The following is a 24,859-nucleotide window of genomic DNA, read 5'->3' as shown; positions in this document are numbered from 1 at the left end:
AAAAAAACAAATGAAGCAAACTGTCTGTTTTCTCCTACAGCACTCCATCTCAAGCTGCTTGCCAGAACCTCTGGTCACCCAAAATATGGCGTATGTGTATGTGTGTGTATGTGTAATGTGCTATGTGTGTGTATGTGTGGCCGCGCATGGCCATGGCTGGCGCGTGTGGCTGGCTGTATTGTACGCGGCATTGTGCGTCGTGTGGTAATGCGTGTACGTGGCGTGTGTGTGTATGTATGTATTGTATGCGTGCGTGATGGTAACGGTAATGCGTCGTGTGTGCTGTATGTGGCGTAGCGATTGTATGTGCCGCGGTATGGCACGGCGTGTGTGTATGTATTAACATGTGGCTGTGCTCGTGGCAACGCATAAGTATATCGTGTAATGGCAATAACCTTGTAACCAAGCTTATGCGTAGCTAGCGGTATTGTATTGTTTTCCCTATATCCTGACCAGTTCTCCAGCAGACACCAGCTGGATGTCCTGTAATTCAATTCAATTCAATCCTGACACTGTCTACCTGGAGTTAAAAGTCAGATCCCACAGGTTAAGGGCTCAGTCCCACAAGACTGTCCCCCATTTCAGATGCCAGTCACAAGCCCAGATCTTTGGTAATTCTGACCAATTGGCTATAAACTCGGGGAGGGATCTTACAAGCCTCTCTTTGGGATTGATCATTTGCCGCAATGGTTCACAGAACTCTGGGAAACACGTACATTTACTGGTTTGTTACTTAATCAAGGATATGATAAGGGATAGGTAAGGGGCACACGGGATGAGGTTTGGAAGGGTCCTGAGCACAGCACATTTCCTCCCTGTGGCGTTGGGATGCGCCACCCTCCCAGCACAGGGATGCTTCTTATTTACGAGCCCAGAGGCTCTCTGAACCCCATACATACTTCAGGATTTCTCTGTGATATGGACAGAAGGCAGGGAAATATTGGGTAGAAGAGGTGGTTCCCTGGGAAAGACCCCACCCTCAAGTCTGGAAACTGCAGCCCTAGGTGAGAACAGTTATCCCTGTTTTCTTGCCCAAATGTTGCCTTTTTTGGCCCTCCCTGCCCCCCTATCCTGTGTTCATATAAACCCTAGACCTCAGCTGGCAAAGAGACAAGCAGCTGAACGTTGAGAGGAGAAGCAGCAACTGAGCATTCGAGACTCGGGAGAGACGCGACTTAAGCTCAGATGGCATGACTTCAGAGAGGAGCCTGGCCGGACATGGCTGGGCTTCAGCAAAAGACCGCTTTCTTCCCACACAATCCCCTTCGCAGCTCACCTTCTGCTGAGAGCCACTTCCACCACTTAATACAATCCTCCACATTCATCACCTTTCAAATTGTTCGTGTGACCTGATTCTTCCTGGATGCCGAACAAGAGCCTGAGTACCAAGAGGGCAGGATGTGAAAGACTGTCACACGCACTCTCCACTAAGCTGGCTCACACTCAGCCATCTGCAGATGGCACCTGCTAAAAGAGCATTAATTGTAACACAGCCCTAGATGCTGCTTTGGGGCCGGAGCCCGAAAATGTTTGTCCAGCCTAGGCACCCGCTCACCTGCCTGCTCCCACTCCGACAAGGGGTTTGAGCAGGGCGGCAGCCGAGTCAGTGAGCTATGTCCCTGTCACAAGTCTCATGAAGGGGTCAAGGGAACTCTCCCATCTCATTTGGAGGCTTCATCATGTAGGCATGATTGATTATTAATTCATTCTTTAGCTTCTCTCCCCTTTCTAGAGGACTGGGGGTGGGGCTGAAAGCTCCAAGCTTCTAAACATGGCTTGGTTCTTCTGGTGATCAGCCCCCATCCAGGACTCCACCGAGAGTCACCTCGTTAGAACAAAAGATGCTCCTGTCTCCCAGGAAATTCCGAGGACATTATGTCAGGAACCTGGGACAAAGACCAAACGTTAGAACGAAAGATGCGTACCCCTCTCACTCAGCAAATTACAAAGGTTTAGGAGCTCCATTTTGGGAATTGGGGATGAAAGCCAAAATACACATTTCTTACAATGCATCACAGTGTCATAATATATAAACATAAGTATGTATGTTTATGTCTCACCATTTTTTGTGTATAGCATTTAAGGACATATTTATGAACACAAGGCTCTCCTGGTCCTTCACCTACACACACTACTGGCAAGGCCATTCCTCAAGGGAAGACCATGCAGGTTGTGCCCAGGTATCCTGACTCCAGCTTTCCAGTGCTGCAGTACTCAAATTCTCCTGACTGGTCAATAAACATTGTGAAATGAGATTAAAAGTTAACCAGTCAGCTGTGCCTCTGCTGTTCCATTCCCTGCCCCATTGAATAGGTTTCCGGGTTTGTCCAGTTTTCTCCCCTCCCTGCCCTGTGAGTGGGATTCTGAGTGCACAGTCCAGCTTATTGTGGATTTATCATGTAAAATCTGGAGAAAAGAGAAGGAGGGAAAGGATAAGAGGTGCACGGCTCTAGGCTTGGGAGTAGAGTTTTGCAGAGAATTAAAAAAAAAAAGGGGGGGGATAAAGGCAACTAGTGTGTGAAGGGAAGTGGAACAGAGAAACAAGCCTCCTCTATGTATCCAAGAAATACAAATAAAACACGTGAGTGTTTCCAAAATTACTTTTTTTGTCTGCTGCGGTTTTTGGAGATGATCCTGTTCTGAGACTAGACTATATGAATTATTGTTTTATTTGTATTCGTATTCTATTAATTTCTGGTTTATGAATATATGTGTAGATGATAAACAGGACAAAATGGTATGCCCTGAAAAGTAAGCCTCCCTCCCATCTCTGACCATGAGTTGCCCAGTTCTCTTTCCCTGATGCAACCATGTTATCAGTTTCTTGTGTACGCTTCCAGTAATAGTGGATACAATGAAAACGTATGTATAAGTAACTCCTAGCCTTAAAAAAAAAAGGGTAGGGTATTATATCCATGGTTCAGAAGCTTGCTTTTAAAATTTAAAAACAAACCTGAAAATCCTCTATAGTAATATATAGTTTATATATAATATATAAAAATTTGCATCATTAAAAATGTTAATCATACCTTGATAAGCATCACGGATGAGTGAATGAAGAAGTGCTGTGTGGTTATTGTAAGCGGTAGCCACATTTTAATGCAGCGTGTCCTCTAGAGATTGCTGCCTAGTGGTTCCTGTCTGCCCATTTGCTGTTCTGGGCAAGTGTGTCACTGTGTGTCTGCTCCTTGTAGGTAGATGCAGTCCAGTGGGTAGGAAGATTTAGTGAGAGGAGTAAGCAATCTGAGCTCTGTCAGGCAGAATGGAATGTTCTGAGAAAAGAAAGAAGAGAAAGAAAAGAAAAGAAAGAAGGAAGGAAGGAGGAAAGAAGGAAAGAAAGACAGAGAAAGACAGAGAAAGAAAAGAAAGAAAAAAAAAAAGAAAAGAAAGACAGGCAGACCACTGTCCCAGAAGTCTTCACTGATTTCAAGTTTGGTGAATTTTTGGCCAAATATTACTTAAGTGTGAGCTCAGAGTTTGTCTGGATTACACGAAGCTTTTCCTCATGAAGGTACATCATATAGTACAAGTTTTGAGTATTACCTCAGTAACCGTTAGAATAGCAATTTTACTTTTGAGTACCCTATCTTTTTTTTTTTTTTGAGACAGAGTCTCACTCTGTTACCCAGGCTGGAGTGCAGTGGAGCGATCTTGGCTCCGCCTCCTGGGTTCATGTCATTCTCCTGCCTCAGCCTCCCGAGTAGCTGGGACTACAGGTGCCCGCCACCATGCCCGGCTAATGTTTTGTATTTTTAGTAGAGATGGGATTTCACCGTGTTAGCGAGGATGGTCTTGATCTCCTGACCTCGTGATCCGCCCGCCTCGGTCTCCCAAAGTGCTGGGATTACAGGCGTTCAGGTACCCTATCTTGAACTCACTCATACAACATACACATAATGGAAGGCTAAAAAAGCTGTTTTTCATAATCTCTGGGATAAAGTGAAATGGTTTTCTCAAGTGTGTCTAAATGACCATGGAGACAGAACTCAGTTATCACTGTTTCCAATCTCCTCTTTGGACACTGCCCTTTACATAGTGGTTACTCGAACCTCAAGCCTAGGACACCCACGTAACAAAACCCAGCCACGTTCCTTTTAATATCTGTGGTAGAACTTGGGCCTTCATTTTTTCAATTATAGTTGGGGAAAGAAAAAAGAAAATTACAAGACCAGAGAGATGAAAGAGATTCCCCGTAAGACACTTTTATTTATTTATGCAGCCTCTTCTCATCTCCCTTCTCCATCTAGATCTCCCTCCTTACCACCACTGCAGCTGAGAAAGTAATTATAGACAACACCAAAGAGCATATAAACACTTCCAAAGCCAATTCCTGTTATAAATGAGCCTTTAGGAAGTAAAGACCTTTGCAGCAGTTAAAAAAAGTCTCTGAACCTGGTTGGGATGTCAGGACTAAGGATTTGATCCATAAAAAGTTCCTAAACAGCTCCACAGAAATTGTAACCATATGTTTACAACGTGAAAATGCATATTTGAATTGAGATAAACCTGGCATCCAATGCATATGCCGTTGATGCAAATAAAGCATTTTCTCGTGTATACAATTTACTTAAATGAGGAAGTGAGTTAGATGTGGTGGGGTCTCAATGTTTCATTTTAGCAAATTGCCTTGAAGTGATACTATGATTTTAAAATTTGCTAGTGTGTCATTCTGCACCAGGTGTCCATGGGCAGGCTGTCTCAATGACTGTCAATACAAGGAGGACCTCCCTCCTTAGGTGTGACTGTACTTTGGTTCTTCTGATTACAAGGAGATGTACATTTTAAGATATCTAGAGTCAGAGAGTAGCCAAAGGATTTTATTCAGGTTTTGTTTCCTATCAAATACTGTGTCACATTATCTTCAGATGTTATCTGTTTTGTCAGATAATTCCGTATACAGCTAGGTTCTCAGAATTCAGAACGTGGCTCTAGCACTTCTGGGATTTGGAGCTGGCTTGCATATTGGCATCTACTCCGGGGATTTTGTCTGTAGCCCATTGTGGAGACCCAGCCTTTGTGGGGGCTGTCCGATGGTTATGCTAGCAGAAAGCGGAGTAATATTCTGACCCTGTTTCATACCCTCCTTAGGCTTTTCATCTATTCAATCATAACTTTCCTTTGCCTTATGTAGGATACCAAGGAATAGGTTTTTTCCCTCTAGTTCGTGGATTCATTTCTACCCATCCAGGTAAGTGTCAAGCAAGAAGAATTTCTAACCCAAATACATCCAGTGGGAAATCTCAAAATTTTAATAGTTTCATCTCCTAGAACAGGCATGTTTGCCTGTTTTATATCTTTGTGTATTTTGAAGATGTACAGCAACCTTAGTAGTACTGTACTTAAAAGCAGGGGTCCTACCTGCTCTGTCAGAAGGAAACACCATTATAAGATGAGGCCAAGGATGTAGACCTCTGTTTAGGGAAGTACCTTCAGGATCTTCTCATACAAAAATAGATTCTTTGGCATTCCACCCAGTAATCACGGGAAGCAAGAAAGGCTTCAGAGATGAACTGAGTACTTAGCAGGCATTCCTGGTCTGATTCATAGGGACTTATTTGCTGGGTACAGTGGTGTTTTTCAACACGTGTATCAATAGAAAATTTGAGGTATAGTAAGGCCAACAGATCAAGAGGCATTTGCCATTGAAAAGATAGTTCATGACTGGGCATGGTGGCTCACGCCTGTAACCCCAGCACTGTGGGAGGTCGAGGTAAGGGGATCACCTGAGGTCAGGAGTTCAAGACCAGCCTGGCCAACATGGCGAAAACCCGTCTCTACTGAAAATACAAAAAATTAGCAGGGCATGGTGGTGGGTGCCTGTAATTCCAGCTACCCGGAAGGCTGAGGCAGGAGAATCGCTTGAACTCGGGAGGCAAAGGTTGCAGTGAGCTGAGATCACGCCATTGCACTCCAGCTAGGGCAACAAGAGTGAGACACCATCTCAAAAAAAAAAAAAAAAAAAAAAAAGAAAAGATAGTTTATCACTCACAGTTCCCAAGAAGAGGGGACATGCCACACCATGGGGGCCTCATGGGGAAGCCCTGGGATGAGTCAGGAGGCAGAGGAAGAGGAGAGAACAGTGGCCGAGAGCCTTTGTTGTATTTTCCTTGGGAAAAGCTTGGATGAGGCAAGGTGAACTGACTTAGGATTGGCTAGTTTAATAATTTCAATGGACTCTGAGGGTGAGAGACTATCCCTACCTGTTTGGTATTTGACCATAGGGTAATTAGGGCGGGGGTGTAGTAGCTTGGAGTGTGAGAGACCAGTAAGAGAGGTGGTTTGGGGCTGTGAGCTCTGGGTTGTTTTTTATTTGAAAAGCATAACCTGGGAGGGGGACTTCTCCAGATAAAGGGAGTGGGGGTGTCAGTTGACAAGGGAGGCAGGAGGACGAGGCAACGTCACTCAGACATGTTATTGGGTTGTCTAGAATGAGGTGTGTTTGACATATGCATGTAGGACAGATACGAAAATATCAAGTTTACAGAAGTTAGGCATGTGGTTAATACAAGTGGCTAAAAGCCAACATTCTAGAATCAAACTGCTTGATTTCTTAATATGTAATAATGGCCTGGTGTGGTGGCTCATGTCTGAAATCCCAGTACTTTGGGAGGTTGAGGCAGGCAGATTGCCTGAGCTCAGGAGTTCAAGACCAGCTCTGGGCAATGTGGTGAAACCCCGTCTCTACTAAAATACAAAAAATTAGCCAGGCGTGGTGGTGTGCACCTGTAGTCCCAGCTACTCGGGAGGCTGAGGGAGGAGAACTGCTTGAACTTGGGAGGAGGAGATTGCAGTGAGCCAAGATCATACCACTGCACTCCAGCCTGGGCAGCAGAGTAAGACTCCGTCTTCAAAAAAAAAAAAAAAAAAAGTAATAACACCCCCACCCACCATATGATGGGCCTGAGAAAGGTATTAAGCAGGGCACATATTATAACCCATTTACTCCTTATAATAACTCAAGGGCACAGGTACTATTATCAGTCTCATTTTACATATGGGATCAGTGAGGCCCAGAGAGGTTAATATATGAAGTGCTTAGAACACTGCCTGACATCTAATAAATGCCAAATAAGTGTTTGCTACTAGTATTCTTACTATTATCATTGTTGGCATTTTTCAGGGATCCAAGCCAGTCGTGGTTAATCTGCTCACGCACATCTGATGGGTAAAGCCAGTGCCTCTGCAATTTGAATGATTTGGATTACAGAGTCAAGTTCATGTTCTTTTTTGGCAGGAGGATGCCCAACTATACAACAAAGAGTTGCCGAACATTTCTCTGGAGCAAACAAATAGTGTGATGGATGGAACTAACTGGATCACCAACATGTGAGAGAGGCTGGTTCACTGGCCTTGGCCTCCTCAGGCCTTGACATTAATTCACTGGGTAAGGCTCTGGTGGCCCAGCCAGGGGTTCTTCCTTTGCTGTTTCTAAGTGAGAAGCTCTTCCCTCTGGCCTTGGCCTGGAAACTGAACTCACTTTCCTTTGACCTCCTCCACCCTCCAAAGTCAAGCCTTAACAAAACAGCATATTCCCCATGCAGGCTTTTAGAGTACAAAAAACCCTGCTAAACTGTGGTCTTGAGGATGTCATGAATGGAACAAGGTGGACATCTCTCATGGCGTGCTGAAAGACAAGTAGTGCACAGATACAAGTATGCATTAGGCAAACACAGTATCAAAGTGTGGAATTTAGGACCCAAATCTCAGTTCTGATGACCTAGCCTATCCTTGGCCTTTTGTCCTTATTCGGCTTTCCAGGAAGTTTTAAAAGTGTTCTGAAATGCTGCTTCTCTTTGTTTCATTTGAGTCACATGGGTAATCTTTGGCTACTGAGGAAGCACAGCCTTTCTGAACAACAACCTCTGATAACTTAATAACTTTTTTCTCCTCTAACCATCCTCTTTGTTACCATTGCTGTTTGTGAATGAAAGGTATTTTTAGGTTTCCTGGGCATGCTGCTTGCTTATCTAACCGAACATGTACATATTAACCCGACTACATGGTCCACCGACTTCGCACTTCAATATTGTTCAGCTGATAGTTGGGTTCAATAGGTGGAGGAAATGGGTACAAGGATGTCATTTTCAGCAGGAACAGCTGAAGCAATTTGGATGACTTGTGTTTCTGTGTTCAAACAGTATAGGCTAAACCTGCCTCTGCACGAGCTCACAGATAACAGGGTGAGTGACCCTGAGGGGACTGCTCTAGGATAACAATGTTTCACAGATCTGATTACAAGGAATTCTTGACAATGACTAATCAGGACAATAGAAGCTGTTTCCAGCAACTACTAATGTAGTAATCACTCTTCCCAATGAAAGTACCAAATTGTTCTGCAAACCGGTGAGCTGAGCTCTGTGGAAACAGATCATGTATTTTGAGAGGCATAACTTGAGAGCATCTGGTAGCACCCCTAGTTTTATTTCCTCCACAGCAATGTTTTAAACAAAGGTGCCCTGGCTCCTAGATCCTGTGGAGGAGTTCTTCAACCTAGTCCTTGAGAAGGCATAAAAAGAAGCAATGAGCCAAAAACAAACCCAAAAACCTCTCTTTAAAAACAGCAAAAAAGATCTTTGTACCTAGCCTATGAAATTATTCTTGACTTAGGGAGGCCATTAGTTCTGGGACTCAATGTGTGAAGATGGCTTAGAACATAGAAAAAAATGCCTTTCTTGTGTTGCTAGAATATTAACATTTGCAACTCCTTGGCAATCTTTTTTAAGATTCACAAGCCTGGCCGGGCGCGGTGGCTCAAGCCTGTAATCCCAGCACTTTGGGAGGCCGAGACGGGCGGATCACGAGGTCAGGAGATTGAGACCATCCTGACTAATCCGGTGAAACCCCGTCTCTACTAAAAAATACAAAAAACTAGCTGGTCGAGGCGGCGGGCGCCTGTAGTCCTGGCTACTCGGGAGGCTGAGGCAGGAGAATGGCATAAACCCGGGAGGCGGAGCTTGCAGTGAACTGAGATCCGGCCACTGCACTCCAGCCTGGGCGACAGAGCGAGACTCCGTCTCAAAAAAAAAAAAAAAGAAAGATTCACAAGCCTGAATTGAAGTCCAAGTTCTACTCTAGCTAGCTGGGTGAACTTTAGCAAACCATTGATTTTCCTTGGAGGTCCAGTTCCTTCATCAAGGATTCATTTAACTCAAACACTTTAAAAAAAATAAAATTGAAACCAGCTCAGTTGTCCCACAGAACTGATGTTTATGGTTTCTTTTGAATAAACATAGAAATTGACCCCCTCCACCCAGTCTTAAAACTTGAGAAAGTTGCATTTGTCTTGTCTGAGTTCTTTTCTCAGGAAACCAATCATCAGTCCTCCCAGATAGTATCAGGGAACTGAAATGCACCAGATGACCACATCCAGATAACCAGAAGCCGAAGCCCTCATTCCTCATGATTTCCTTACTCCTCCCTAATTCCTGTTTACCTGCGTGTGGTTACAGTTCTTCCCTGCTATATAAACACCCAGTTTTAGTCAGTCAGGAAGATGGATTTGAGACTGATACCCTATTCTTCTCAGCTGTAGCAGCCAGATAAATCCTTCTTCCATGGCAATACTCATTGTCTCAGTGATTGGCTTTCTGTGTGCTGAGCAATAGGACCTAGATTCTGCAGTTACCTCTATACTTCCAAGTTGGGAGTCAAAGGACAAAAAAAAGTTTGCTTTACATTTTTGTACCCTTATTGTGTCCGGAGTTTGTTCCTTCCGGTGGGTTCGTGGTCTTGCTGACTTCAAGAATGAAGCCGTGTACCTTCATGGTGAGTGTTACAGCTCTTAAAGGTGGCATGGACCCAAAGAGTGAGCAGCAGCAAGATTTATTATGAGGAGCAAAAGAACAAAGATGCCACACCATGGAACCCCTTCCGAGTGGGTTGCCACTGCTGGCTGGGGTGGCCAGCTTTTATTTCCTCATTTGTCCCCATCCATGTCCTGCTGATAGTTCCATTTTACAGAGTACTGATTGGTCCATTTTATAGATTGCTGATTAGTCCATTTTACAGTGTGCTGATTGGTCCATTTTACAAACCTCTAGCTAGCTACAGAGTGCTGATTGGTGCATTTTTACAGAGCACTGATTGGTGCATTTTACAAACCTCTTGTAAGAAAAGTTCTCCAAGTCCCCACTCGACCCAGGAAGTCCAGCTGGCTTCTCATTATTATGATGAAAATGAAAAAAACTTATGAATATATCATCTTGATGGGTTACAGTCATTTAATACAGTCTGGAATTGGCAACCTGACTTTTTGTCTATGTTCAAAGGAAAATAGTCTACTACACTTTTTATTTAAATTCCAAAAATCACCCACTCTATAAGTTTACTAAGGAATCAGGCTACCCTCTGTAGCCTGAAATTCAATATTTGAAATTGGGGCTGTAATGGAAAATTACAGCAATTGATAAAAAAGTTTCATGTTACTATTATTATCCCTTTAAACTGTCCTCAGACAGTTCAGTGATGCTTTTTAGAAGTGGCAGCCAACTTTGAGTCTTGTCTCAATCTTTATTTGAAGTCATAAAATGTGACATTATAAATTCAGAAATTAAACAGCATTGCTAATACAGAAGTACTTCTGAAGGTGGTACATGCATGCTAATTATCATCCTTAAAATAATCCCCCAGACACCAAACATTTTCTGAAATAGCTCAGTTATAATAAATACATCTGCAAATCATCTTTTATGGGTATGATTCATGTGTGCACACATTTTTGACAGTGTGATAAGATGTACGGAGTAGGAGTACATTTCCATTCTTTCTGAACATTTCTGGCCACCAGAGAGAACTAGGTAGTCCTGGTGAATGTCGAGTACCTTACATCTTTGGTATTCTATAATAGATAAGAGGTGGATTCGTGAATTAGTAACTTTATTTCTCTGAGACATACAATGTCCCAATTTGAGGAACTTTTTTTACTTACACACTGAGATTGTCTTGGGCACATGTGGAATTGGGGTTCCCCACCTTGATTCCATTTGAAGACCCAGGAGAGCCCTCAGCTCTGTTTTGCCTATCTACTTGAACTTCTGAAATTTTATAGTTAGAGGTGCAGTATTTGGATAGACTATCCACATCCACACAGGTGTCTTCTTTTTAAAATGCATTTACTGTGCAGGATGAGATTTAAAATACAGATATCTTGACATACAGATATCTAGGTAAGAGACACCTGCAAGGTAAGAGACATTAATCTGTCAGACAATAAAATCTTAGTATAAATAAATTTTCAAAAGTTAGAACAAATGAATAATTGATGGGCAATGACTTTTAGCCTTGAAGATTATATTGCTTTGAGGATTCTGAGTTCTGTCTTCCACTAAGAGTATCTGTCATGGGTTTGGAGAGAAGAAAGTATGGCATTCAGGTGAATTTTTGGTGCACAAGACCTAGATATTTTGGTGATGGATGAATGGTTTATTTTTAAATAAAAATTGGGACAAAAAGTCTGGCAAGATTTTTTTGTTGTTTCTGGGTCTAAGAGGGAATACAAGAGACAAAATTTAGATATGGACATAATGCAATTTCCAGCATAATTTTATGATTTATAGGAACAATTGAACATTTAAAATGAAGACTGCCCTGAAAAATTTCATGGTTAAGAAAGTATGCTGGCTTAGCTGGGCCCGCAGCAGTAAGGGAGTGGACATTCTGAGGCAAGGATGGTGAAAGGGAGGGAAGGAAGGAGCCTTTTAGATGTGACATTGTCTGGGAAGTGCAGGCATGGGCAGGTGAATCAGTTGTTATATGAAATGCTTATGTTGACACATATCCCACTGTAGCCCCTAAAACTGTTCACAAGTTGGCTTCTGTCCCCATGTAGGCAAAATTTCCACTCTTCAGGCTGTGAAGGGAGTTGTCTCCTCCAGAGAGACCCTGGCCTTTAAAAGAACACAAATGATTTTATTATGGATAACCAAATTAGAGATAATACTGTTAACCCCATCTGAGAAAAACAAACCAAAACAAACCAAAGCTGGAGGGGCAGGAGTGGTCATTTGAAATGATTTTCTTCTTATTAATTTCTTGGGTCATTTAGGAACTTGCAAAATTTTGAACCACTCAACCCTGGTCCTTGGCTTCCCTAGGCTATTGCTGAATTTCCCTCGTACACACTTCTTTTTTTCTAGTCACCCAGGGGTGCCATTTTAGTGCAGAGCAGAGCCAAGAAGGTTAGCACACTAAATATCAAAAGCAGTCCCCAGGAGCTATCACAAACCTCCTCCCAGGTTTGTGGCTTTGGGAGGAGAAGAAATAAAGCGGCTATCTCCATGTTAGCACTGACTTTCATGTCTCCCTTCTTTAACTGCTTCCTCCTGGGCTACTGACCCTAGTGACCCATCAAAGCCTGGGTGCAATGTTACCTGGCATTCTTCTTGCTCTTTTCCTATGGGTGCTCAGGCCAGCAGCTGAAACTATTTGCCCCAAGTGCTTAGCTTGTCCCAACATTCTGACGCCATGCTCATAGCCGATGCTACGTGAGTAAGTGCACAGGGAGTCAGGATCGTGCTAGCTGGGCCATCCGCTGGTCTCAGAGTTCTTAGAGAACATTCTTCAGCTTCGGCTTGACTTCTTGTCCTCCTGATCAGAGGAATGACACCTCCTCTCTCAGATGGTTCCTTGCTCTGGAAAGAATGGAGAACTAACATCAAAACCTGATGATTATTCACCCCTTGGGATTCTGACTTAAAGAATTTCTTAGGTTGTGGGTGGCACGTATTGGTGCAGGGAGTATTTCCTTTTCTATGTCTCCTTAGCAGGAGACATCAGATGTTTGGTCTTCTCCAAGAAGGGTGGCTGGGGAAAATTAGCGCAGCCTTCTGAATAGGTGTGTGATTGATTTGGTGGTACTAGCTCTTGATTCTACTTATAATGCCTGTAATTTTTGAAAAATCTTCTACCTTCCAGTAAAGAAAACTTCCATTTCCCACATGGAAATTATCTTCTACTTCTCATTTATGATGCTATAGTTTTCCATCTCCCCATGTTCCACTCCCCAGCTTCTTTCTTTCTTTCTTTATGTTTTGAGACAGAGTTTTGTTCTTGTTGCCTAGGCTGGAGTGCAGTGGCGTGATTTCAGCTCACTGCAACCTCCACCTTCTGGGTTCAAGCAATTCTCCTGCCTCAGCCTCCTGAGTAGCTGAGATTATAGGTGCCTGCCACCTTGCTTGGCTAATTTTTTGTATTTTTAGTAGAGACAGGGTTTCATCATGTTGGCCAGGCTGGTCTTGAACTCCTAACCTCAGGTGATCCACCCATCTCAGCCTCCCAAAGTGCTGGGATTATAGGCGTGAGCCACCACGCCCAGCCCACTCTCCAACTTCTTATGTCCATTTTCCTAGACCACTTCTAGAGATGATAGCACATAGATCTCAAAACAGTTTTAAAATCTTGAGTTATTAGTTTAAAACAGCACTAGGAGAACTTACAGGTACTTACCTTGTCATAAGCTGGTTCAGCTTGTCCTGGGCTCTGTGCCATTGTGGAATGCTTTCTGTTTCCTCCTGAGTCATTAGGTCTCTCCTTTTGACTTGTCTGAATCAGGTCTGCCCTCAGTGGCAAGTCAACACCTGTCTCCCTTTCTCAGGGTACAGTCAGACTGTAGATTATGTCTTAACTCAAGTATGCCTTGAGAACAAGATTCCCATAGAGTAAAAAAAAATCATTTGGGAAAGAGATAATGGGAAAAGAAGATGAACAGATGCCTCTCTTGGGGTGGAGAAGAGAGAGAAATCAGAAAACATACATGGGAGAAAACTACTTTTTTAAGAGCTGGTTTTCTTGGACAATAAATAGTTTTATGAAACGAGTTTACTTGAAATCACATGACCTTGGGTCAAACTTTGGCTCTACTACTTATTGCTGTGTGACTTTGGACAAGTCACTTAACCTCTCTGGCCTCGGGTTTTTAATCTGTACAATAAGGACAATAATATCCAATTTTTGGGAGGTTGTGAGAATTCAAGTTTCAAGTGTTGAGAATAGTGCTTGACACATAGTAACTACTCAACAAACATTAATTTTTAAAAAGCCATATGTTTTTGGACCAAATTTGCCAATGTTAAAATGACCATAACAATGATAACAATATTCACAAATCAATGCCTAGAGTAATCTGGAGCTGGAGGTGCATGTTTACAGGCCTGGTTCTCAGGCAAGTCCAGGAACCTAGAAGTTAATTCTTCTTCTGCAAATGCTGGGGCAATGGGAAGGGGACAAAGCAGATGAGGTTTCCAGGCCACAGTCAGTTGGCAATCCCTGCCCTGGTACATAGAGGATGGTGTGATGTCTGTTTACTGTGTGCTCAAGAAAGGAATTCCAGCCTGGCTTTCTTTCAGCTTGGTGCTAACCATCTGGAGAGGAATAGTTTAAGAAAAGGTATAAAGTACCAGTACTTTTCAACAGAGCTATGAGAACCCACTTGCTAAAAATTCATCTTGTCTAATAATTACATTTTGCAAAACTCTGCAGAGCTGTGATGGTCCCCGTGGTTAGTACATCCTCTAACACAAACAGACCCAAGCAGACAAGAAGGCTGGGCCTGATGCAGGACATTTGGCCAGAGCTGCCAAGTCAAAGTGAGCTTTGTGTACAGCCTGCTGGCTCATTAGGGGTGTAGCTGCTGCATGCTGGTTCATTAGGGGTATAGCTTCGTGTCCAGGTTCCCTGGGCTCTTCAGGACGGAGAGGCAACATAGTGAATAGGACAGGACACTGGCCTAGTGGGAGATGTTTGGGTCATGGGGGTGGATCTCTCATGAATGGCTTGGTGCTGTTCCAAGACTAGAACCAAGAGTGAGTCAGATTAGGAAGTCTAAGATTCAGATAGCTAAAGTTCCTCTGCTGTAGAAAGAGGTTCATAACACAAAGATCTACCTATTTGCCAAGGTCATGGGAGAGGTCTAATGAGAATAAAAACTATAAAGTATTGTTCAAACATTAGATAGAGTCATTACCTCTTCTGTTGATAGAGTACCAGAATACCTGTATGTGAGTCTGTGCATATGTTCCTGTGTGCTCATGACAAAAAGGGACTCACCTTAAACACACATGTTTTATATCGCTGTTCCTGTTATTTCTGGATCTTTAAGAAAAATAGTTTGCAAAAGTAATAATGCTTGCAGCAAACATTTACGTATTCTTTCACTTCTCTGAGGCAAACACTGTCAGCTTGGTTTTAGTCTGGGTTCTCCAAGAAGCAGTTGCCAATCTGGTTAGACATGCAAGAGATTTATTAACAAAAACACCGGTAAGGACAATGAAGCGTGAGTCAGGGGAGAGGAGGAGAGTCATCTGACTGAAATGCAGATCTGAGGCCTATGAAGAGAGAGGGAAGGAAGGAAGCTCTTAGATAGTAATGCAGTTTTGAGAAAGTTTCGCTGAGAAAGACACAGACTTTGAGGCAAAGTCTTGTGTCAGGAGTTGTGCCTCTCCCAGAAATGGATCTGCTTTCATATCCTTACTGCATTTATTCATTGGCTGAGATCAACCTTGCATGGTCACGGCTGCTGTAGTGCCTAGTCTTTCAGATTTTCCCTATGTCTATGTAATCTTTTAGATCACACACACACATATATGTGCATGAATATGTATAGAAATCTACATAAACACAGTTTTATGGATGGAGCCATGCTTTACATTTTGTTTGGTAACTTGTGATTTTCATTTAATAATAATTTCTTGTGAACATCATATCAGTATATGATATGGTTTGGATATTTGTCTCCTCCAAATCTCATGCTGAAAATTGATCCCAGTGTTGGACGTGGGGCCTAGTGGGAGATGTTTGGGTCATGAGGATGGGTCCCTCATGAATGACTTGGTTTTGTCCCAAGACTAGAACGAAGAGTGAGTTCTTGCTCTATTAATTCACATGAAAGCTAGTTGTTTAAAAGAGCCTGGTATCTCTCTTGCTGTCTCTTTCTTGCTGTCTTTCTTGCCATGTGACATATCGGCTCCCTTTTTGCCTTATTCCATGACTGGAAGATTCTTGAGGTCCTGACCAGAGGCAGATGCTGGCACCATGCTTTTTGTACAGCCTGCAGAACTGTGAGCCAAATAAACCTCTTTTCTTTAGAAATTATCCAGCCTCAGGTATTCTTTTATAGCAACACAGACAGACTAATATAGTATGTGTAGATTCTTCTCATTATTTTTAATGATTGAATGGAATTTTATTTTTTAGCTGTACTGAATTTTATTTAACTCATCCTCAGTTGATTTGCATTTGAGTTACTTTCAGCTTTTCACTATTATATATAGGCCAGAAAACCTACTCTCACATACATATTTTTATGTCCATATATAGCTTTTCAAAATAGGGTAAATTCCTATAATCGAAATTGCTGAGTCAGAAGACATGACATGTAAACTTTCAATAGATACTGCCAAATTGACATCCAAAATAATTTTACCAATTTGCTCTCCCACCAACAGTATATGACAGTGCATCATCAGCCATTGCTATATCAGTCCCTGGCATTGTTCTTCTTTGTAATTTTGCCACGTTGATAAGTGAAAAATGAGCATGTGGGCTTTAAATAAACCAGTTTCAAAGGGAGAGTTCCCATATCCATGATTCCTTACAGCTTTCTCTTGGTGGATCTATCTATTCCTAACCCAAGCTGTCAGGAGCCTGGGTTTGACTTGTATGGGTTAGGAGCCCTGAACTCAGAAGCAGAGAAGAAAACTAGATGTGGTCTCCTATGCCAAATACCAATCACAAGCCCCAAAATGGCACCATTAGAAACTTGTTTCCTTGGAAATCTGGGAAGCTGTTAAAACCCAGAGCCCTCTATTGAAGTGAAAATACTCTCTTTGAGCCTCAGATAATCCAGGATCTATGTTTTACAATGGGAAAACTGAATTCTTTCTTAGAGAGTGTTTCGACCAGGGTCAAAGAACGAGTTAATGACAGCGTTCAATCTGAAACCAGGTTTTCTGACTTCTACTCTCTTACTCTACACTGTGAGAATACAAATAATATTTAAAAATAATCATAACTACAGCTACAAATGTTGTTGTTAGCTAACCCTTTGGAATCAACAAGTTTCTTAAGTCAAATAGAGAAAATGAAAACTAAAAGGACTAAATCCTTAATATTTGAAGAATTACAATGTATGTATACATGTCACCATTTAGCATGCAATGAATCAAATACTGTGGCTACAACAATGAAAAAGATAAAAATGGTTAGTTCTCTTGTTTTAGCGAAAGTGACTATGACGCTTTGGCTCTCAACAAGTAACCTTCATGTGTTGCTATTGTGTATCTATAAATATGTATAACAAGAAGTCTTTCTTCAGGATCTATCATTTGTCAATCCTCATTTTCCAACATTTATATAAATATTTTTCATTCCTAGCTCTGAAATCACATTGCTTTTTTTGTTAACCTTTTTATTGTAAATGAAAGCACAGATTATGAAAGCCACACAATGCAAATGTGTGGCTTAATGACTTATTTATGAGACAAGTTCTCTTGTAACTATCACCCAGACCCCAGAAGTATTCCATGTGCCTGTTACAACATCCAGCCTCCTCCTCTCTCAAAAATGGTCACCCACTGGACTTTTCTTGTATTCCTAGACACTGTAATTTAGTCTTGCCAATTTTTTATTTGCTTTTAAGTCTCTTTTGATTTACAGTGCACCCTTCATAACTGTATTTTCTGTATCATTTGTCATTTGAAAAACCTGGGGCATTTGACCTGTAGTATTACCCATAGTGTCGATTCTGTTGATTGCATACTTAGGATGCAGTTCGTCGTGCTCCCCTTTACTTTGAATTTCCTGCAAGTTGGCAGCTGATGCAAAGTATTTATCAGATTTATGATCAACCTCTCTGGCAAGACTATAGGAGGTTGTCTGATCTTTCATCAAGAGGCACATAATGTCTGATTATATTTTTTTGATACTAGCAGTGGTTGATATTCAGTATCCAGATCCATTAGTTTATTGGGAGTAGCAAGGTTGTTATATTTTACTCTTTATTCTTTACTTATTAGTTAAAATATTTAAATAAAAAATGCATCCCATCATATACTATTTGGTTACTCCATGGTATTATATGTATAAGAAAAGCTAGATAAATGAAAAAAAAAGGAATCGTGAGGTTTATAACATACATATAAGTTAAATGTATGAAAAAAATAGCAAAAAAAGGGGAAGGAGGAAATTTCCAAATTGACCCTTTTATCATTATATACTGTGTCTGTTCATCCCCTGTAATAGTCCTTTTCCAAAGTTTCTTTTGTCTTATATTGATATAACTACTCCAGCTCTTTTATGCTTGTTGTATGTATGGTATATCTTTGTCCATCAGCTTACTTCTAACTGATCTATATATTTAAAGCAAGTTTATTATAGATAGAATATAGTTGGGTTTTGCTTACACACACATATATTTTAAGAGACAGAGTCTTGCTCTGTCATTTAGGCTGGAGTACAGGGCACAATCATAGCTCACTCTAACCACAAGCCGTTGGGCTCAAGTGATCTTCTGGTCTCAGCCTCTGAACAGCTAGGACTCCAGGTTCATGCCACCATGCATGGCTAGTGTAAACAAATGTTTTTAGAGATGGGTCTCACTATGTTACCCAGGCTGGTCTTGAACTTGTGGCCTCAAGTGATCCTCCTGCCTTGGCCTTCCAAAGTGCTAGCATTATAGGCATGCCATCGTGTCCAGCCCCTAAAGCATTTATATTTAATGAAATTACTTAGATGGTTGGATTTAAGTCTGCTCTTTTGCTAGTTGTTTTCTATTTGTTTCATCTTTACTTTGCTCCTTTGCCTTCTCTTTTCTATCCTACTTTTGTTTTAATTGAGCTTTTTTTAGGATTCCATTTTGTCTCCATTACAGAGATATAGTTTTTCAATCATCTATCTATCAATCATCTATCTAATCTATTAATCTCATGTGTATATTCCTATACACATGTATGTGTATACATACTATATATATGCACATAGATATAATTTTACTTTGTTTTAGTTTTTACTTGTTGCTTGAGAATCTAAAATATATGTTATATATGTGTATATACATCTATCTTTAACTTATTACAATCTGTCTTTAAATAATATAGTGTAAGGATGTTGCAACAGTACACTTTCATTTCTTCCCTCTCACTTTTTTGCTATTGTTTTACTTTTATATATACTATAAACCTCAGAATATATTTAGATGTCTTTTCTTTTTACTTTGAACAGTTGTTTTAAATAAATTAAAAAATAAGAAAAATTATATTTACTCTCATTTTTAAAAGCCATATCCAATACTCTTTCTTTATTTGTATAAATCTAAATTTTCATCTGCTACTATATACTTTCTGTCTGAAGAATTTCCTTTAGCATTTATTGTAGTGCAGATTTGCTGGAACTAAATTATTTTATCTTTTGTTTGTCTGAAAATGTCTTTATCTCTCCTTCATTTTTGAAAGAACATTTTGCTGCACACAGAATTTTGGAATGACCAAATTTTCCTTTCATTTTTCCTTTATTTAAAGGTTTCACTTTGTCTTATGGCTTGCATAATTTTTGATAAACTTTGTCATAATTCCTATCTTTCCTCTCTGTGTAATTTTTTTTTTTCTGATTTTCCTCAAGATCTTCTCTCTGTCTTTGGTTTTTATTAAGTTGACTATCATGTATGTAGAATTTTGTTAACAGAATTTATCCTGTTTTACTTTTTCTGAGATTTCACTATATGTGGTTTAATCTTTCATTATTTTTGAGAAATTATCAGGTATTACTCTTCAAATACTTCTTTTTCCTCTTTATCTTGCTCCTTTTTTGGGGGGGACTGCAATTTTACATATATTAGGTCATTTGATTTTTTCCCCCCCATAGCTCTTAAAGGTTCTGTGCTCTATTCTGTTCTTTTTTTCACTCTCTTTTCCTCTTTGTTTTCCATTTGGATATGTTTTCTTTATACTCAAGTTCATTCACATATTTCAATGTGTCTATTCTACTCATAAAACTATTGAAGAAAGTTTTCATCTCTAATGTGTTTTTTATTTGTATTTTCATTTGATTCTTTTAAATAGTTGCCATCTTTTTCCTGAAATTCCTCATTTGTTCATGCATAGTGTGCACACTTACCACAAATATTTTTGACATATTAATTATCAGCTAAAATTCATATTTGATAGTTCCAACAGCTGGGTTCTTGCTGGGTTGATTGCTTTATTTCCAGACAATATATGAGTGTGTGTGTGTTTCTTTTCTGTGTATCTCATATTTTAAAAATCAAATCCTGGACATTGTGTGTAAAATAGTGAGACTGAAGAGAACAAAATTCATGCCTCAAAGTGGGTAGTTCTCTTCTTATGTTAGGCTTTTAGTGTGGGGTGCTTGAGTTAATCCAGCCAACATTCCAGCTGTTTTTTGGATTGTTGCAATGGTTATGTTCAGTACGCCGTGGACTTCAAATTTCTTCATTATTAAACTCAGAATTCCTGTCCAGTCAACTTCCATTGAATCTTGCATGCCTGTACCTGGGGTCTGTCTTCATGTCCTAGCCCCTTCTCAGAGGCAAACTGCCATTACTTGTTACTCCTTGCTAGGCTGCAATTGCTTGTGATTGGGGCAGAGTTCAGTGTTTTTTTTTTTCAAATTATCTTACCCATTTAACTCTCTCCGGGTAAATTTGCCTTGGTAGTTTTTATTTGATTGTTTGTTTGTTTTGTTTTTTGAGAATCGCCAATCTTGGAGTTTTTTCTTTTCCCCCCTTTAGATAGTCTAACCCTAGGATTTGGCTTATATTCAGGAAGTGTCTAGGGTACACATCCAGTTATACCAAACTTCTCATCATTTGTTATGGCATATAGTATGGTTCTTAAGATTTGTATCACAACTGTTTCATGAGCTAGTACTTTCTTATTGATCAAAATATGGAGTACCTATTTTCTTAACTTTCTGAATGATGAAATAAACAGTGTGGCAAGTCATGTACTAGGTCCTTCCAATTCTTTCTGGAAGTGTGCAGATTTTAAATGATAAGTGAAGTCAGAATTTTTTCACAAGTTCTCTTTTAGCAGAAAATGACTTCCAAGGAGGTAGGCTTTGATATATATTGATTGGGTTTAAAAAATCTTGGCTAGGCCGGGCACGGTGGCTCAGGCCTGAAATCCCAGCACTTTCAAAGGCCGAGGCAGGCGGATCACGAGGTCAGGAGATCGAGACCATCCTTAACACGGTGAAACCTCGTCTCTACTAAAAATACAAAAAATCAGCCGGGCGTGTTAGTGGGCGCCCCTAGTCCCAGCTACTTGGGAGGCTGAGGCAAGAGAATGGTGTAAAACCGGGAGGTGGAGCTTGCAGTGAGCTGAGATTTTGCCACTGCACTCCAGCCTGGGTGACGGATTGAGACTCTGTCTCAGAAAAAAGAAAAGGAAAAAAAAAAAAGTCTTGGCAAGCTGTGTCACTTTTAGCAATTTAATTATCTATATCTGAGTTTTTCCATCTGAGAAACAAAGATAATTATATTTATTCATATTTTTCAACAAATATTTATTGAGTGCTTTCTAAGTTGCAGGCATTGTTCTAGATGTTGGGGATACAGCAGTGACCAAGTGGACAAAAACTCAGCCCTCAAGGAGCTTACTTTCTGCACTCACATAGATGGCTTCTGAAGATTAAATGAGATATAACATAAAACTCCTTGTTCAGAGCTGGGACATGGTAGTTGCTCTATGAATGTGAATTCCCTCCTGCCTCCTTTTAATAGATGTTCCCTATCACTTTTAAAATGGATACTTTTAATTTGTTTAGCTCTGCGGCATTATTATTTCGGTAGTCAATGGTTTCCCAAGCAACAACGGCCTAGGCAATGTAATTGAGGCATAAATCAATGTTAAAGGATTTTGTTATGACTCACAGCAGTGACCAGCGGTGTCTCTACTGTTTTTGCTCCTAAATACGTCCAATCTCATCCAGAGACTTGCCCTGAGAGCCCCTGAATGCTTGTGTCACCTGGCTAGCTCAGGGCATTCCTGACCCCTGAGGCCCCCTTTCCATGGCTTGATGTTATTCTTCCTTACCCTAGACACTTTTCGCTCCACATTACCCATATTGGGATGGCGGCAGCTTTGCTTTACCTGTGGTCAAATTTCAGTGGGTAGAACATATTTTTCTTGCATTTTTCTTACCTTGAAACTAGGTCATGGGATGGAATGACCTTATATGTTCAGTTCCTTTCAATGACCTCAGCTTTTTACTTTGCCTGAGCTTTCATTATATTTTTTTCTAAAAAGTACAACTATTGTTTTATTTTCCCAGAATTCTTTTCCTCTTCTTCTCTAATATACAGGCTCTTCTTCTGGAAATACCTGTCTCTCCATTTCTATGGTTCTAATGTGTGTAGGGGCTACCAATTCCTTATACATCACAGGCTCCTGGGCTCCAAATGATCTAAAGGAGCTACATTTTAAATCACAAAATTGTGCCTACCTGGTCACAGTTACTGGGTCCAGGGGTAGCCTTAAGATTCAAGAATCCCAAGACTCAAGAATCCCAAGACTCAAGATTCTGGTTTTCACCCCAGGATTTTTCAAGTAAAACTGACAGAGGGGATTAAGTTCTTTTCCAGTAGTGAAGCTATGGGATTGATTGGAAATCTCGCCTTCCCCCATCCAATTACGGCTTGAGGGGTTAATTGGCAGGTATTTTTTACTGATTGCTTGGGAGCTTTTAACTCCTGAAGTGTATGCTTTTTCTACATGCCTAGAAACACATTGCTAGATCTCTAGAATTCATTGTAGAAATGCAGTTTAGGTTCTTGGTACATGTTATTTGCTCCTTAGAATATCCTGTGAGAAATTTAGTGCAGATAACAACCTCTCTCTGTCTCTTTCTTTGACAAGGAGATTACACATGGAAAGTTCTTTGTCCATTTTTACATGAGTAGAAAATGGCTAAGCCAAAATTATAACTCAAGGTTCTTCATTTTAAGGTTAGTGTTCTTTCCACTATACTACATTGCCTGTCTGTGACTTTTGTCATCTCTATTAGACACGATTACCCAGATATGGAGGATGATATTGCCTCAAAATTGTATCACTTTTGTATCTCATCATTTTTAAAAACCTCATCTACATCCTTTATTATTTTACTTTACGTTCTGGGATACGTGTGCTGAACGTGCAGGTTTGTTACATAGGCACCATGTGCCATGGTGGTTTGCTGCACCCATCAACCCGTCATCTAGGTTTTAAGCCCCGGATGCATTAGGTATTTGTCTTAATGCTCTCCCTCCCCTTTCCCCTGACCCCTGAGAGGCCCTGGTGTGTGATGTTCCCCTCCCTGTGTCCATGTGTTCTCATTGTTCAACTCCCACTTATGAGTGAGAACGTGCGGTGTTTGGTTTTCTGTCCCTGTGTTAGTTTGCTGAGAATGATGGCTTCCGGCTTCATCCATGTCCCTGCAAAGGATATGAACTCAGAATAATATTCTTATAGGAAAGTATTCTTGAATTAAATAATGCTCTACGTAGTGAATTGGTCTGTGTGGTGGTTTTGAAAATAAATCTTCACACTTTTTGATAGCCCTTCTTTACTTAATTACCTCCCTTTGAGTGAGGGCAGACTTAGTGATTTGCTTCTAACAAGTAGAATATGGCAGAAATGACTGTGATGCCTGAGATAAGGACATACAAGGCATTTTGACTTTCTCTTTTTCTCTTTCCTGGATCATCCACTTTGGGAAAAGCCTGTTTCCCCACTTAAGCAGTTCTATGGAAAGACCTGTGTGGCTAGGAACTAAGGCCTCCTGCCAACAGTCCTGTGTATGAGTCATCTTGGAAGTAGATTGTCCAGCTGCTGTCAAGCCTTCTGAAGACTGGGGTCCTCATGGACATCTTGACTGCAGCCTCATGAGAGTTCCTGAGCTAGACAACCCAGTTAAGTTACTGCTGGATTCCTGACCACAGAAACTGTGAGCTGGTAACTGTTTATTGCTTGAAGCCACCCAATTTTAGGTCAATTTGTTATGTAGTAATAGATAATGAAACAGATTTGGGTCACACACTCTTGGACTTGATTTAGATGCATGGTTTTGCATTTTGAGTTGATGGCATAAGGGGATGAGAGTTCTGAGGGGTCTTGGGAGATGAGTTCATTCTGCATGTGGGAGGAATGTAAATAATTTCCAACCAGAGGGCAGCTGTGGAAGTTTAAACATATGTCCACAAATTCTTTGATGTTCCTTTCCTCAAAGATAGAGCCTAATTCTCTTTCTTCAGCAATAAATAACTACTATAACCAATTTCTTCAGGGGCGCCGAGAAGACCCCGCACTTGGCTTGATGCCCTGTTGTTGCATCTTGCTCAGTTGCAAGGAGTCTGGTTTGAACAAGAAGCCTCACCCTTTCATTTTTGTACTTCCATTGTGCACAGGGTATATGGCCAGTCCTGAGCTGCTTTTTCTGCCACAAACTTGAGGTCACTGCCTTCCTCGATATTTGGACTTATTTCTATCCCCAGAGCCCTAGTGAGCTCACTTTCTGTAGTCTTTAGGAATTTGGGAAGTGGCTACTCATTTCACCACACCTTAGGACAAAACTGATTCCTCCCGGTCCCTTGAATTGTCAGCTTAGTTGGTGACATCAACTTCTGAGGTGAAGACACTCAGGCAATGTTCATGGTCTGTGTCCTATGTGGTTCTTCTGAGCTTAAGTGGCACTGCATTTAGCCAACTCCTGATTCTCCCCATCTTTTTCTTGACTTCTGCTCCTTTGTGGGGCCAAACGGCATCCCTGAACATGTTGTTTCCTATTTTTTTTTTTGTCAGTTATTTCACCTTCATCTCCTCCAGGGATCACCACACCTTTCTTCATTTTCTGGGGTATACCTTCAGACACT

General features: G+C 40.9%; 1 long non-coding RNA gene across 2 annotated transcripts in view; it reads left to right on the top strand.

Annotated features, from left to right (window-relative positions):
- Positions 1-6,859: 6,859 nt before the first annotated feature.
- Positions 6,860-24,859, top strand: part of LOC110743681 — a 35,038-nt gene continuing 17,038 nt past the window's right edge. Inside the window, exon 1 of one of the 2 annotated variants that reach the window (XR_002523049.2) lies at positions 6,860-7,384. This is a non-coding gene — a long non-coding RNA (uncharacterized LOC110743681). Of the gene's footprint in view, positions 7,385-23,370; positions 23,935-24,859 lie in introns of those variants that run through there. The other variant, XR_004185175.1, reaches the window with a different exon arrangement.

The sequence above is a fragment of the Papio anubis genome, chromosome 7, assembly GCF_008728515.1.
Source record: "Papio anubis isolate 15944 chromosome 7, Panubis1.0, whole genome shotgun sequence".
Lineage (NCBI taxonomy): Eukaryota > Metazoa > Chordata > Mammalia > Primates > Cercopithecidae > Papio > Papio anubis.
This window is presented reverse-complemented; position numbering and strand designations above follow the sequence as displayed.